Genomic DNA, 17027 nt, shown 5'->3' on the forward strand with positions numbered 1-17027 from the left:
CCCAGTAACATGGATTCACCCTTTTCACCCTGATCTGCCTAGTTCCTAGACTTGCTTTATGTGAACAAACTCTGTATTATTTAAGCCACTTATTTGGGGATTTTAGGTACAGCTAAACTTATTATGCTTCCCAGATGGTGCTAGTGGTAAAGAACTTGCTTACTAATACAGGAGACATAAGAGACTCAGGTTCGATCCCTGGGTTGGGAAGATGACCTGAAGAAAGGCATGGCAACCCACTCCAGTATTCTTGACTGGAGAAACCCACTCCAATACTTTTGACTGGAGCCTATCCGCCTCTATGTAGTCTGTAGGGTTGCAAAGAGTTGGAAATGACTGAAGCGACTTAGCATGCACACAAACTTGTAACCAGTACAGAGATGCTGTTCACACAGACATAACAATAGGAGCTTCTGCTGGACACGGTGTAGAGAGAAAGAAAGTACGTAAACAAGAAGGCAAAGCTTTTTGTGTATCAGGGGGTGTGACTTGGAGGTCGCAGATGAGTGGAGCAAGAGGGCGGTGGCAGTTATGAGAATGTGTGAATGTTGGGGGAATCAAGTGAGCAGAGTTTTCGCACGAGAGTGGAGAAGTAATGGGTTGGAAACATCAGTGGAAGGCAGCCAGTGGGAGAATGTTTATCTCCCCTGCCTGGCCCCAGTGATTGTGGGGTGAAGCAGAGGAGCAGCTTCTAGGCCAGAAGGCTGAAATGGAAGAGTTTCTTGCCAGTGGGAGTTTTGGAAAATAATTGAAATGGACAGGGGAGCTCTATCAAATGAAGGGAAGAGTCAGAGGAAATAAATCAGAAAATGAGATTGAGGTAAAGAGAGAGGAGAGGATGGGAGGAAGCGTGGAGTGCTGCCTCTGGGGGCAAAGTGTCCGAGGATTAGAAAGAACAGAAGCACAGAGAGAAAGGCTTGCAGTGTTTCAGCCACTGACTGAGGCTCAGTGGTTGAGGGCAACACAGCCCCATGGGCTCGAACTGGAGCCTGAAAAGGTTCTGCATTTTTGCTGCTGTTCAGGGACACTTTTGTGCACAGGAGCAAGGATGAATCTAGTCACAAATGTTGATTCTGACTCCAGTATCATATAGGAGGCATCCTGTGTGCTAAGTTGCTTGGATCACATCTGACTCTTTGTGACCCCATGGACTGTAGCCCGCCAGCCTCCTCTGTCCATGGGATTCTCCAGTCAAGAATACTGGAGAGGGTTTCCATGCCCTCCTCCAGGGGATCTTCCCGACCCAAAGATCGAACCCACGTCTCTGATGTCTCCTGCGTTGGCGGGAAGGTTCTTTACCACTAGCGCCACCTGGGAAGCCCATACATGTGGAAGCTCAATCCAAAAATGGAAGCAAGATTCTCGGTGAAGAACCTCAGGATCAGAAAGTGGCCCAAGGTTGAGGTATCTGAGAATTAGGGTTTTTACCAGGCTCTTTGGAGAGAGGTACAGTTTCTCCTTCACTTGGTATTTCCTTAGGCACCCCTGCAGTCATAAGAAAATCAAGGAAAAATCACAAATCTAAGGATTTCAGGGTGGAGGCCACAAATGGAGAGTTACTTAGCTCCATGTATTACATGAAAGAACCAATGTCTGATGTGATTAGGATAAATCTGAGCATTTCTGAAGTTCCAGAGTATCGCAGCCATATTTCCTCTTTCCTTGTCTCTTTTCCTCTCCTAAAAATGATGCATGAACAATACGACTAAATTTTCTGAACCCTAAAGACAATAAAAGCTCTGATCATAAGTGTATTTTTGTTAATAAGCCAGAATTCTTGAAATTAGACCTGCCCCACCCCCCTCAAATGTAGGCTGCCTAGGACATCCACACTTTTAAGAAAAATGTTTACTTTTGGCTGTTCTGAGCACAGGCTTTCTTTAGTTGTGGAGAGTGGGATCTATTCTCTAGTTGCAGTACATGGGCTCCTCATGATGGTGGCTTCTCTTGTTGCAGAGCTTGGACTTTAGGTGCACAGGCTTCAGTAACTGCAGCACAAGGGCTCAGTATTTGTGGCATATGGGCTTAGTTGCCCCATGGCATGTGGGATCTTCCCAGACCAGGGATCGAACTGGTGTCCTCTGCATTGCAAGGCAGATTCTTTTTAGAAATTTATTTATTTTTTAATTAAAGGATAATTGCTTTACAGAATTTTGTTGTTTTCTGTCAAACCTCATGAATTAGCCAGAGGTATACATATGTCCCCTCCCTCTGCAAAGCAGATCTTAACCACTGGACCACCAGGGAAGCCCCCATATTCACTTTCTATAACTAAGTTAATTCTGTTTTTAGGATTTCGTGACATTCACTCCATCTCGAGAGAATTAGGAAATATGTGGAATGTTGCAAAGATAGGGCTAGAAGTGACTAAGCCAGATATTGCCCCAAAGTGCCTTGGTCATCACCGGTCCTAACCCAAGCCATGCACAATCTCCTCCCTGCAGAGAATACTCACTTCTTAACCTCCTCTCTTTATAGCACCCGTCAGGCCCAGGACGTCCGAACAGTCCAGCTCCCAAATGGAACATGTTTGGATTCCAGGGGAAATGAATAGACTTTGGAGGTTTCTGTTTTTGGCTGTCTTCAACGACTTTGGACATTTTCTTTCAACTGGTTAAGATTGTGAATGAATGTGAACGTGCAAGTAGCTCAGTCGTGTCCGACTATACAGTCCATGGAGTTCTCCAGGCCAGAATACTGGAGTGGGTGAAAGTGAAGCCACTCAGTTGTGTCCGACTCTGCAACCCCATGAATTATAGCCTACCAGGCTCCTCCATCCATGGGATTTTCCAGGCAAGAATACTGGAGTGGGTTGCCATTTCCATCTCCAGGAGACCTTCCCGATCCAGGGATTGAACCTGGGTCTCCTGCATTGTAGGCAGATGTTTTACTCTCTGAGCTACCAGGGAAGTTCAGAGAAGTTCCCTTCTCCAGGGGATCTTCCCAACCCCAGGGATTGAACCCAGGTCTCCCGCACTGCAGGCGAATTCTTTACCAGCCAAGCCATGAGGGAGGGTTAAGATTAAATGTGCTTTGCTAAGGTTCTGTTGAGAAAAACCAGAGGCCTGCACTTCCTATTTCTGTCACTGCTGGTTCCCACATTCCAGGAGATTCTCCCTGTCTCTCCAGCTTGTTGTCTTGGGATGCTATTCCCAGGCCCGGAGGAGCCAGGATGGAAGCACAGCAGTGGATGATGAAGAAATGTGGTGAGGAAGCCAGGAAGTGACTGAAACTGGGGCCTCACAGTGTCATTTCCCTCTGTCCAGTGTCGTGGGCACAGCAGTCCTGGGAGCTCTCAGGGGCTTCTTCCCACCCCCAAGTCAGTTTGTGATCCCAGGGGAAACGTATTTAATGAATACTAAGGATGTCCATCAAGGGCCTGGGAAGGAAGAGGGGGTACAGTCAAATAGAGTCATCTGAAGAGAGTGTTAAAAGGGATGGCTTAGCTGGATTCTCCAGGAAACAGATGCTAGGGTGGAGTTAGGGTGTAACTGACTTATTGGGGGTGATGTCTGTGGAAGATGAAGGGGAAGGAAACAGGAATGAACAGGGAAACGCTGTGCTCTTTGATGCCGATCTGATCCCTATGAAAGAACACAGAGGGGGAAGCAGGACTGGGCAGGGAAGCCTGAGCACCATTCAGACCTGACAGAGTCTTAACTGATTCAGGGATGGTGAGCAAAGACTGCCAGTTAGTGGGGTCCCTCTTGTTGGGCAGAAACGGCCAGGCTTGCCCATGATGCTCAGTCACCATCTGGGGCTGTTCAGGAAGATGGAAACAATGGCAACAATTCTGATCTCGAAGTCTGAAGGCCATTGGTTAGCCGCAGCCTTGCAGCTCAGTGACAAATTCTTTTTTTTGGCTGCATTGGGTCTTAGTTGCAGCACGCAGGATCTTTGATCTTCATTTCAGAATGCGGGATCTAGTTTCCCAACCAGGGATGGAACCTGGAACCCCGGCACTGAAAGTGTGGAATCTTAGCCACTGGACTACCAGGGAAGTCCTGGCAAATTCTTTCTTGAAAGAAGATTTGAGAGACACACCTATGGCTGTCATCTGGGCTACTTGAAAAAGTATGGAGCATGGGGTTGTTAAGCCACTGGAAGCAACAGAATGGAGCTAGTGAGACAGGGGCACCACTAGCCCCCTTAGCTCCAAGGACAGAGAGACTGACCATGACCGTCAGCTCAAGGATGCAACAAGGATGGAGGGAATCGGGGCATCAATGCCTGGACCTCACTCACTGCCCTCCATCCTGCTGCTGCTCCTGTTCGCCAGTCCCAGCCAGCTTGCTGATATCACGTGTGCCCATCAGCCTCCCCAAGAAGAGAGCAGGGTGGAGGGGCGAACTAGTGCATCCAGCATCCAAGGGCAACTTCCAAGGAGCCAACTACAGAGGGAGAAATAACCCAGCCTTGGAGAAGGCAGGAGTCAGGGCACGCTGTTGCCTTGCTGTGCTTCTCCCCACCTGAGTGCTTCCTGTGATCACTGGCCAGGTTCTAGACCACGGCTCTCAGCAGCTGTGCTTCCCAAAGCAAGGTCCTCAGTGGCAGATGACCAAGTAATTCCTTGGATGGTTGAATGGCATCATCAACTCAATGGATAGGAGTTTGAGCAAACTCTGGGAGATGGTGAAGGACAGGGAAGCCTGGCGTGCTGCAGTCCATGGGGTCACAAAGAGTCGGACACAACTGATCAACTGAACATCAACAATTCCTTGGAAGTGGAGGAAGGAAGGGAGGGAGATAGAGACAGAGATGAGAGAGATGGAGAGAAAGAGGAGGAGGAGCAGGAGAAAGAGGATGGTGACGGTCATGGTGTTGGGGAGGAGGAGGAGGAAGGGGAGGAAGACAGAGAGAGACTGAGAACATGCCCTCACACACACCACACATCTTGTTCTATCAGTACTTCCTAGATCTTACATCTGAGTATGAGGCACTGAGGGAACCAGAATCTGAAGTCAGTGGCATGCCCCAGACTACTTATAAACCTGTGTGTGTGGTCCAGACTCCCCAGATCAGTCTGTCTTTCAGAGGTCTGGCGGCTCTCAGAGTACCCTGTGGCCATCGGCACACGCGTCCCGTTAGGTCTTTCTTATCAGTTCCTGCAGAGGGCTTCTCTCCATTATCAGCTCACTCTCTCTAGCTGCCTGTAGGCATTTATTTTGTGATGTTATTTCACAGACATTCACAGCCACAGGAAACATTAGTTCTGCTTCCGAGGAGTGGACAATGCTAGGCAAATTACTTTTGGCAGCGAGTGGTTAAGATAATTTTTAATGATACAAACAGGCCTCAGCCAATGGTGTTTGATACAGGCCTGTTGGAGTTGAACCTGGAGTGGACAGATGGTTTCTCTCCTAACTTAGTTTGATTGAGTGAGACATTTGATTTGAGCTTCTATTAAAGGGAAATAATGTATTTAATTGCTTGTTGATGCTTGGCCTATTTTCAGTGAAAGCATGTAACTCTTTTTGTCTATGATTCCAAGCACCTCCCCCGGCCCTCATTTAATCATCAAGGGTCAAATCCTTAAGTGAAGGCTTAAGACTAAGTTACTTTTTTTACTAAGTTACTTTTAAGTTACTAAGTTACATTTTCCCCTAAACATTTAGAAAAGTGATTGTGAGAGATGTCTAAGCCATGGTGAAGGTATTGGGACGCTGGGATGGGAGATGGGGAAGATTCCTTCCTTTCCACAAGAATTTGTTTCCTTCTTAAGAGTCAGAAATAATCGGTGCAGGCACTGTGGAGAACAATGTCGAGGTTCCTTTAAAAACTAAAAATAGAACTATCATATGACCCAGCAGTCCCAGTCCTGGACATATACTGGGAGAAAACCATAATTCCAAAAGATATATGCAGCCCAATGTTCGTTGCAGCACTGTTTACAATAGCTAGGACATGGAAGTAACCTAAATATCCACTGACAGAGGGATGGATAAAGAAGATGTGGCATATATATATATGTATATGGAATGTAATATATATCCTATATATATATGCATATATACACACACACTGGAATATTATCTTCAGCCATAAAAAGGAATGAAATTGTACAATTTGCAGAGATGTGGATGGACCTAAAGGCCATACATACAGAGTGAAGTAAGTCCAAAAGAGAAAAGCAAATATCAAATATTAATGCATCTGTGTAGACTCTAGAAAAAGTGGTACAAGAAAGTGAAAGAGAGAAAAGAAAGTGAAGTCTCTCAGTCGTGTCCGACTCCTTGAGACCCCATGGACTCCTCAGGCTCCTCCGTCCATGGAATTTTCCAGGCAAGAGTTCAGGAGTGGGTTGCCATTTCCTTCTCCAGGGGATCTTTCCGACCCAGGGATTGAACCCCGGTCTCCTGCATTGCAGGCAGACACTTTACCATCTGAGCCACCAGGGAAGCCCTCTAAATTCCATATATATGCATTAATAAACTGTATTGGTGTTGAACCTATTTGCAAAGCAGAGAGACTGGGATGTAGAGGACAAACTTACAGACACCAAGAGGGGAAGGAGGGTGGGATGAATTGGGAGTTCGGGATTGACATATATATATACTACTATGAATTGTCTTCTAGTTGATTTTGAGAAATGGACTATTTCCTGCCATATCAGTAAACAAGGATGTCACAGTCACCAGCAATTGCAGCTACCACAGATAGTGAGCTGGTGCACCCTGGGGGAACTCAGGAAGGAAAGAATACCTGCCGTCTAGCAGCCGTCAGACTACAGCCACTCCCCACGGTGAGCCCTGAGGAAGCAGGATGTGAAAACAGGATACTACCCACCTCCCCCACCATAGCTGAGGGGAACAGAGGAATGATTTCAGTGAGCCCAGACTCCTGCATCTTCCCATACACAGAAAAGTGCTAAATTTCTTAAGTTGAGCCATCTGGTTTTCTCTAATTAATAATAATCTTTTTTTTTGTTTGTTTTTTGCTTGTTCAATAAGTTTATTATTGTCTTATCTGCAAAATCTTGATAGAAAATTGTGGTTTGGTTTAACTCTCCGCAGTTCGTTCCTGAGGTCTAAGGAAGCTTGCCTTCTGAGCTACCCGATCTTTCCTCTGGGCAAGTGACATTTTGGGATGGTTCCACCTCTTCTTTTTAACTTCTTTCTTAGGCTTCTTCTCATACACTGGATTCTTTCGTGTTGCAGCATGAGCTTTCTTATACATCTCCTCCATGTCTGGAGTTACGTTGTTCTTTATGTACTTGAGAGAATTGTTTCTTGTAAGCATTTCCATCTTCTTCAATCAGGTAACGCATGTAGTCTGCAACATTCTGTCCCATGATATGCTTTCGGTGTACCTCAGCACTGAGTTCTTTGCTTTCTGAATCATAACCAGGGAACCATTTGGTACTGTGAGGGATAGACAAGCTTCCATCGACCGCTCCCTTTAGGGTCCCAAAACTTTATTCCCGGTAGTAGTTCTGGCAAGTCCTGCATCCAAGTAACAGGTGAAGGCACCAGGTTGACCATCAATACTTTCCACATTGTATTCATCTCCAGTCACTTCGACTTGGCCTTCATAAATTTTGTCCATACCAAACCTATTAAGAAGCCTGCAGGCCAGCAGCAGGCCGGTACAATACGCTGCTGCATAATTTGTCAGGCCAACATTCGCACCATACTTTGGGAGTTCATGAGAATAAGCTGCACAAACTGTCATATCTCCTTCTATACGGGCATAAGCAATCTGACAAATGATATCTCTGTTCGTTACATGAACAATCATTCTGTATTTAGGTGTGTTGTACTTATTTTTATCTTGGATTACCAATCGTTTCCGAGCATAGTAGTCATTTCTGCCCTCTCGCCTTCTTCTGCATTTCACTTGGTATCTCTTGAAGTAGGCCTTGTTCTTGACAACTTTAACAAACCCCATCCTGCGGAACAGAACCCCGATTCCGCGGCTTACCGCAGAGCTGCAGAACCAGCACGGCTCCAGGGGGCACAATGGCCGTGGCGCGCGCGCAGGCTCAGTATGTAGCCATAATTAATAATAATCTTTTGCTTTCAGACTACCTGCCCTTCGTTGCAAAACTTCTATGTAACCTGGCTCATTCCCTCACCTCCTTTCTCTGAGGGTTATTGAGATGCCATCTCCCAGGCGTGAAGTGCTAAAAATTCCCACTGAAGATAACTTTCTGGCCAGGGAAATCCCCCTGACAGAGGAACCTGGTAAGCTACACTCTTTGGGGTTGCAAACAGTCAGATACAACTTAGTGACTAAATAGCACCAGGAAGTGACCTAAATGTCCACTGACAGAGGAATGGATAAAGAAGATGTGGTTCTGCTAAGTCACTTCAGTCATGTCCAACTCTTTGCGATGCTATGGACTGTAGCCTGACAGGCTTTTCTGTCCATCAGATTCTCCAGGCAGGAATACTGGAGTGGGTGGCCATTAATAGAATATTACTCAGCCAATAAAAAGAATGAAATAATGCCATTTGCAGCAACATGGATGGACCTCGAGACTGTCCCACTGAGTGAAGTAAGTCAAACAGAGAAGGATAAACATCATATGACATCCTTTGTACGTGGAATCTAGGAAGAAATGATGCAAATGAACTTCCTTACAAAACAGAAAGAGACTCACAGACTTAGAGAATGAATTTATGGTTGCTGGAGGGGAGGGAAGGATGAGGGGAAAGGAAAGTTTGGGATCGACGTGTATACACTGCTGTATTTGAAATGGATAACCAACAAGGACCTACTGTATAGCACAGCGAACTCTGCTCAATGTTATGGCGGCCTGGATGGGAGGGGAGTTTGGGGGACAATGGATGCATGTATACGTGTGGCTGAGTCCCTTCGGCGTACTTGAAACTATCACGGCATTGTTTGTCAACTGGCTATGCCCCAGTACAAAATAAAAAGTTTGAAAAGCAAAAAATAAAACATAAACTCTCAACTTGGAGGTTGTGAATATTTTTTTTAAGTCCACAATTTACTTTTGTAGGTTGGATTGCTGCATCCCATCTGTATTCACAAACAGTGACAGCTGAACCAACAATGTTGAGGCCTTGGTACATGGTAAGCTCTCTGCTGGGGGCTTAGGAACCTGGTGAGCACATCACGAATTTGGGATTGCCTGCCTGGGGTTTCACGTTTAACAAGGTAAAGAACGGAGTGAGTTACAAACCTGAGACAGCAATACTAAATAGTTTCTTTCGCATTGCATTGCATTGCATTGCATGGCATTGCACCCATCCATTCATTCATCCAGTCATTCAGTAACTTTTATGGAACTCCTCCCACCTCAGGCCCTGTTCTGCCTGCTGGGAAAACACTGGTGATTAAGTCTGGCGTGATCTGCATGGCTCTTAAATGGGAAATGTGAATTCTTTGCCTATTATTTTATAGCTGCAGCTGTAATACATTCAGAAAACTGAGCCAAATGTGGTCAGAATTATGTGGAATTTGGGGAAATACCTTTCTTTCTAATGAAGTTTTCCTCCCCCCCACCTTTTTTTTCTGTCCATTGTTTTTTGAAAGATGGTGTGCTGAGCAAAATTTCAGTGATCTGAGGTGTCATTTGCAGACTGGTTTGCTAAGATTTAGGGCTTCCCAGGTGGAGCTAGTGGTAAAGAACTCATCTGCCAATGCAGGAGACACAAGAGACACGGGTTCCATCCCTGGGTCAGGAAGATCCATCCCCTGGAGAAGGGAACAGCAACCCACTCTAGTATTCTTGCCTATAGAGTCCCGTGGACAGAGGAACCTGGTGGGTTACAGTCCACAGACTTGCAAAGAGTTGGACACAGCTAAAGCGTCTTAGCATGTAGCACGCACATTGCTAAGGTTCTATGTACCACTTGTGGTCTGTCATACCTGATGTGCTTTCGTTTGGCTTTCTTTCTAATGAAAAAAAATTTTAGAAATGCACTACAATCATTGGCCTAGAACTTGTAATAAAGGATGTTCTTTTCAGTTAGAAATAACCCTTAAGTACTACATACCCACAAGCCAGGAGCATTCTCCTATTTAGAGCTGAAAAGACAAGCGAAATGGGAGTAGCAAAAAAATAGATACATATGCATACTTTCAAAGAGTAATTATATTTTTACACCTCCTCAAGCTGTCCTATTTTCTCTCTCTCTCTGATGTGGCAGTGTTCAAGTTAAAGCAAATGGGAAAACAACAGACTGACTGTTACAACAGAAGACATTGTAAAAATCAGATTAACCAAGACAAGTTGGTTGGAAGGTTTAAACGATCGCTGAGCAACCCGATTCTAACATGGAGTGGGGAGCTTTGGCAGCCAAATCCCCATGGCATATGATGGGTGGTGACCTTATTCTGAAGCATGTTATTGTTTCCAAGTGTTATAAAGCTGCAATTTCCTGGACACAGCACTGCTTATTTTAAGGGCATCTCTTCGATGGGAACTTAAAACAATTCAAAGAGAAACAAAGACAAACAAAAAACCCGAGATGGTGCAGAAATATCTAGCCATCCCAACGATGCCTCATGAATATCTCCACCAGCTGTTCACATGGGCTTGGAAAGAGGGTCAGTTTTCTGAGTGCTGCTGTCTTTGAGACTTGTCCCTTCTTTCCGTTTTTAGGGATACACAACTAGGATGGTTTCTGGCCACATCTTTTGCTTGGGTAAAGCTGAATCTAGTACTTCCTAAGCTTGCTTGCAATCGATTCCTGTAGTTTCTGACCTAAGAATGGATGCAGCAATCATTGTTCTATTAATAGCTCTTACATATTATAGATGGAGAAGCAGCGATTTTGCATATTTTTTCTTAGGCTGTTTGTCTCCCAGCTGACAATGCAGCCATCCCTGGGTTGTGTAAATGAAGGCCAAGGAGTCAAGTAATGTTTAAACAAAATCACATGAAAATGGCCTGTCCATTTCAGTGCCTTTAAATGGATTCAGGCCCCTGGGTTCAAAGTGAACAAGCAGGTGGTGGAAAAGGCTCCAAAGTATCATTGCTTAAAAATCTCCCACATCAAGGCAAAAGCAAGGACTCCACTTTTTAAAAATATATTTGTTTATTTGACTGCACTGGGTCTTAGTTGTGGCACATGGGATCCAGTTTCAGCTTGTGGGATCCAGCTCCCCAAGCAGGGATCAAACTCAGACCCCCTGCACTGGGAATGTGGATTCCTAGCCACTGAACCACCAGGGAAGTCCCAAGGTCTTTACATTTAGAACAGTGCTTTGAAACCATCCAGGCCAAAGTATATATAGGGCTTCCCGGGTAGCTTAGACAGTAAAGTATCTGCCTGCAATGCGGGAGACCCGGGTTTGATTCCCTGGAATTGGGAAGATCCCTTGGAGAAGGACATGGCAACCCACTGCAGTATTCTTGCCTGGAGAATCCCGTGGACAGAGGAGCCTGGTGGGCTACAGTCCATGGCATCGCAGAGTCAGACAGGACTGAGCAACTAACACTAAAGACAAACTATCCATTTGGAGATCACTTTTCCCATCTCACCTCAGTTGTACTTATTCTAACAAGCTGACTCTCAGAATCCGGATCCTGTGTGTTACAAACGGCTCGGTCTAGCAGGAGGTGTAGAGAGCAGTGCAAACATCTGGGCTCATCGCTTGGCGCACCTGGAACAAGCACTTTATGACGTCAGGAGCGCTTAAGTGCCTTTTAGTCCACAGAAGGGATTTGAGGGAGCCCCTCTGGCTCTCAAGGAGCTGTGTGTGCGTTCAATGCACAGTTCCTCCGGGGCCAGGAAGGAGCTGAAGTGGATCTTCTTCCCATCCTCTCCCCGTCAGGTGTGAGAAACCTGCTTACTGGAACCAGAAGGTCATCACCCACATTGCTCATTCACTCTTGCTTTGAGGCCCTGGGGATCCTAGTGAGCAGCCCAGGTCATCTCCCGCCAGTGATCACAATGACCACACCATGAACCTGGTGCAGACACCCAGCCTCACATACAGCGTTGTCACATTGAGACGGGCTGGGACCTGGGACCCTGTGCTGCAGTGCGGCAATGCTTGCTCCTGGACATACCTCTCCTCCAGCAACAAAACACAAAGAAACTATATGGGACTAAAAATAACTGCGTGCATGCCTAATTGGGGCAAATTTTGGCAAAGAGACCAAAAAACCTACCTGCTACCTTTGAGGAGCCTGGAGCAAAAACAGTGTCAGGAGCAAAAGCAAGTGACGGCGCATGCCCCCTGCACACTGCATCACCTGAGGGGGTGGGCAAACCACCTAAGCTACTCCTCTGCCAGACCCCTGGGCACACTCCCACCCTCACCCCATATAAGGAACAAGCTCACCCCTCCTAGCGGAGAATAAGCAAGTCAGAAAACCTGTTGTCTGTTCTCCCACCCCTCCAACCACCCCCCACACACACACTGCAGCAGGACCCCAGTAAACCCTTGCCTGAATTTCTTATCTGGCCTCTAGTCAATTTCCATTGACTGGGGAAGGCGAAGAACCCTGGTCCCAGGAGAGGAGCGCTGTCCACACGCAGCTCCTCTCTTTCCACAGGCTGTGAGCACAGGCTTGAGCAAAATCTGGTGTTAAAAAGACAACCACACCCCATCCAGTGGGAACTGGTGGTTTTGTCCACGGGCCGCAGGGTGGCAGGGTGGGAAGGGAGGGGTGATGCCCAGCAGTTGGCGCTTCTATTAGAAAAGCAACTTGGGAGATTTCTCTCAGTTACGGGAAGGGAGGAAAGGGGGGTGGAGAGGGGATGCCGAGGTAGTGAACCCCGAGTTGTAGGGATCTGGACAGAGGGTCGCAGGCAGAGTCTCTTTCCGCCAGTAACTGTGGTTCAGGAAGGGTCCTTCCTGGCTCGACTGGCCCTCTGAGGAAGGGCACTTTCTGGGGCCAAAGCCAGCACAGGCCAGCTGGCTCCGGTGCTCTCAGCCACTCTTTTCGTTTTGAATCCTGCGAGGAAGTGGAGGCAGGAGGCAGCTGGCTGATCCTTCACTCGGAGAGTCAGAGGTTTTGTGGCGGGGGCGGGGGACGGGGAAAGAGAAGAAAAAGGCTGCTGTCCCGGAGCCCACAGAAGCTGCTCACGGGCTTTGTGCATCATGAGCATTCCTGGGCGAGCACGTGCCTTCCTCCTGTGATGGGGCAGACTTAGGACCAGGAGCATTCCTGGGGCGGTGGAGGGTGGGGGATGGGGAGGTGGACGCCACAGCTCCCCAGGGAGAACAAGAGGAGTTCCCCCCTCAACCCCCAACATTGAGGAAGGGTAAAGACGGGTCTGCGGGGCTCATACCCTGACCCCAAAATGGGGAAATTTAAAAAAGGATTATAAGGTTTCTTTCTTTTCTTCCCTGTTTTTCACATGAGCTGCCATGGAGAACACAACTGGCTTTCAGTCTCCTGTGTAATTGGGGACAGGATTGAAATGGATAAATGAACCTCCCAGGTAATCCCCAAGCTCATTCTTTTCCATTAGCTTCAACCTCTCCCCTGCACAAATCTATCCGAGCTCCTGATGAGGATGAAAATGAGCTACAGAAGCATAAAGGACATTGCAAGCCAGATCTGTCCTCTGATGGGAGCGTGAAGGCTCAGGAAGGGAGGCAGAGGTACAGCGGGAGCCGCCGGGGGCTGGACAGAGCCGGCCCGCGGGGCCTTCTGCCTGCAGAGAGGACAGACTTACACAGATGGACGGGGTACACCAAGGATAACCCAGAAACCCAATCCAGTCGGTGTGGGGGGGGAGGGGAGTGGACACAGAAGCGCTGAGAGGTTAGAATTTCAGGGAAGGCAAAACTTTTCTCTTACCCTCTTACCGTCAGGGCAGAGTTAAGTTGACGTAAGATGGATTGTGGTGTTGGAGAAGACTCTTGAGAGTCCCTTGGACTGCAAGGAGATCAAACCAATCAATCCTAAAGGAAATCGACCCTGAATATTCACCAGAAGGACCGATGCAGAAGCTGAAGCTCCAATACTTTAGCCACCTGATGCAAAGTGCCGACTCATTGGAAAAGACCCTGATCCTGGGAGAGATTGAGGGCAAGAGGAGATGGGGCGACAGAGGATGAGATATTTGGATGGCATCTCCGTGACCGTGGATCAATGGACATGAATTTGAGCAAATTCTGGGAGATCATGGAGGACGAGTCTGGTGTGCAGCAGTTCGTGCATGTGCGCTCAGTCGTGTTTGACCACCAGGTCACTCTGTCCAAGGGATTTTCCAGGTAGAATACTGGAGTGGGTTGCCATTTCTTTCTCTAGGGGATGTACCTAACCCAGGAATCGAACCTGTGTCTCTTGTGTCTCCTGCATTGGCAGGCAGATTCTTTACCAACTGTGCCACCTGGCCAAGCCATGTGCTGCAATCCTTGGGGTCGTACAGAGTCAGACATGACTTAAGAAACTGAAAAACAAAGATGGATTCGCAGGAGAAAAGCATACAGATTTTATTGTTACATGGACTTGGGAGCCTTCACAGAAAAAATGAATACCCCCCCATTCTAAGTGGATAAACAACGAGGTCCTACAGTATAGCACAGGGGGCTATATCCAATCACCTGGGATAGACATGATGGAAAAGATATTTTAAAAAGAATGTATATGTGTGTTGCTGTCAATATACTGTACAATGGAGACTGGCACAACATTGTAAATCAACTATGCTTCAATAAATAAATTTTTAAAACAGACCCCAAAAATGGCTGGGTCTAAGTGCTCATATACTAGGTTGAACTAGTTTCCCTGGTTGCTCAGATGGTAAAGAATTAGTCTGCAATGCGGGAGACCTGGGTTCAATTCCTGGGTTGTGAAGATACCCTGGAGGAGGGCATGGCAACCCACTCTAGTAATCTTGCCTGGAGAATCCCCATGGACAGAGGAGCCTGGTGGGCCATGGTCCAAAGAGTCGGACACAACAGAGTGACTCGGCACAGCACTCCGTTGAACAGAGAGTAGTAATTGTGGAAAGGTAACTAAAGTATACGGGGCTACTCAAGGAAGATAAGGGCTGTTTGAACAAGGTTTGTTTGTACTGATTTCTCTTGGCACCTTCTCCCTGTCTGTGGAGATAAGAACGTTTCTTTGTTCTTGGTACAGAGAGCGCATCTTTCACACGGGAGTTTTGTCTTCTGCTTTTAAGAAGGAAAAAGGAAGTCAGGGCGCCTTCTTGCATTTGTTGTTTTTAAAGTATCTCTAACTCAAAATAATCTTATGTCAAACTGGCTCCTTTGGGCATATTCTGCTGCCTTTTACCATCCAGCTAATTAGGAGCAGAACAAGAACTGGAAGTTGGTCCTCTTCACTTCTGGTCTGTGGTTATTTGACTACATCTCAGTTTCCTTCTCAGGACAACCACTCACCCGGGGTGACTGTTTCCTTGGTGGTCTAGGAAGCACCAGGCCCTATGCTCCAGGCCTCTGGGGTTTCTCTGATACATAGTATTACTCTTTTTCTGCAGATGAGGACTCAGGGTCAGAGCACTCTGGGGATTAGTAATGGCACCCTCACGTGGGTGTGTGCTAAGTCGCTTCAGTCACGCCTGACTCTTCCCGACAGAGTTAATAACACTGTATCCAACCAGTCCATCCTAAAGGAGATGAGTCCTGAGTGTTCATTGGAAGGACTGATGCTGAAACTGAAACTCCAATACTTTGGCCACCTGATGCGAAGAGCTGACTCATTTGAAAAGACCCTGATGCTGGGAAAGATTGAAGGCGGGAGGAGAAGGGGACGACAGAGGATGAGATGGTTGGATGGCATCACCGACTCAAAGGACATGAGTTTGAGTAAACTCCGGGAGTAGGTGATAGACAGGGAGGCCTGGCGTGCTGCAGTCCATGGGGGTCACAAAGAGTCAGACACGACTGAGCAACCGAACTGACTGATTGATTGTATTATTTGAAAGCTTGTAAGAGGGGAGATCTTTAAAATTCTCATCACAAGAAATACATTATTTAACTATGTGTGGTAATGGTTGTTAACTAGGCTTACTATGGTGGTCATTCTGCAGTACATACAAATATCAAATCACAGTGTTCTACACCTGAAACTAATATGTTGTATGTCAGTTTCATCTCAGTTGGGGGGAAAAAAAGTGAATTCAAGCTCAGGTCTCTGAAAGTGAAAGTCTTAGCTGCTCGGTCATGTCTGACTCTTTGCAACTCCATGAATTGTAGTCTGCTGGGCTCCTCTTTCCATGGAATTCTCCAGCAAGAATACTGGAGCGGGTTGTCATTTCCTTCTCCGGGGGATCTTCCCAACCCAGGTATCAAACCTCGGCCTCCTGCATCACAGGCAGATTTTTTACCGTCTAAGCCACTAGGGAATCCCACTTCCTGGTCTCTGAGTCCAGTGCTATTTCTACTACTCTACTAAGCTGGAGTCTTTGGCAGTACTTTCTTTTATTATTTTTCATGGGTTATACTTATTTTTACTGCTTCACTATATGTTGGGAATAAATGAGACACACACTTTTTATTTTTACCGAGAACATTCTTTCCTTTCGGCCTCAGTCTGTGGTTTCCCACTCAGACTCGATTATTTTCCCTCAGTTTTGACCTCCTAGGTTCTAGAAAGGCTTGAGAGGTGCTTGCAATCTGAACGCAGGCATATTCCTGTCTCTGCTGCTGCCAGTGAATGTTAGGGCTGGGTGGGACCTGAGACAGAGTTTGATTTCATCCCTTCTCTTCACAGATGAGAAAACTGCATCCTTAGATGCTGCGGAGACCTGCAAGGAAGGTGACGATGAGGACTCTGGCGTGCTCTAACCTTCATCCACTCCATCAACAGTCCTTGAGTGGTGGGGAGAAGGGGAGGGTGGGATGAATTGGGAGGGTAGAACTGGCATATATACACTCCCGTGTGTAAAGTAGAGAGCTAGTGGGAAGCTTCTGTGTGGCATGGGGAACTCAGCTTGGTGCTCTATGATGACCAGAAGGGTGGAATGGGGGTAGGTGGGAGGGAGATCTAAGAGGGAGGGGCTATATGTATACATATAACTGACTCGCTTCATAGTACAGCAGAAACTAACACAATGTTGTAAGGCAATTATCCTCTAATAAAAAAAATAATAAAATGTGTAATTTGGGGTTGATTAAAAAAGAAAAAA

The 17027-nt window shown here is 46.7% G+C and overlaps 1 pseudogene; it reads right to left on the bottom strand.

Moving 5' to 3' along the window:
- Positions 1-6999: 6999 nt before the first annotated feature.
- Positions 7000-7907, bottom strand: LOC122428294 (annotated as a pseudogene).
- Positions 7908-17027: the final 9120 nt, after the last annotated feature.

Source organism: Cervus canadensis, chromosome 26, assembly GCF_019320065.1.
Source record: "Cervus canadensis isolate Bull #8, Minnesota chromosome 26, ASM1932006v1, whole genome shotgun sequence".
Taxonomy (NCBI): domain Eukaryota; kingdom Metazoa; phylum Chordata; class Mammalia; order Artiodactyla; family Cervidae; genus Cervus; species Cervus canadensis.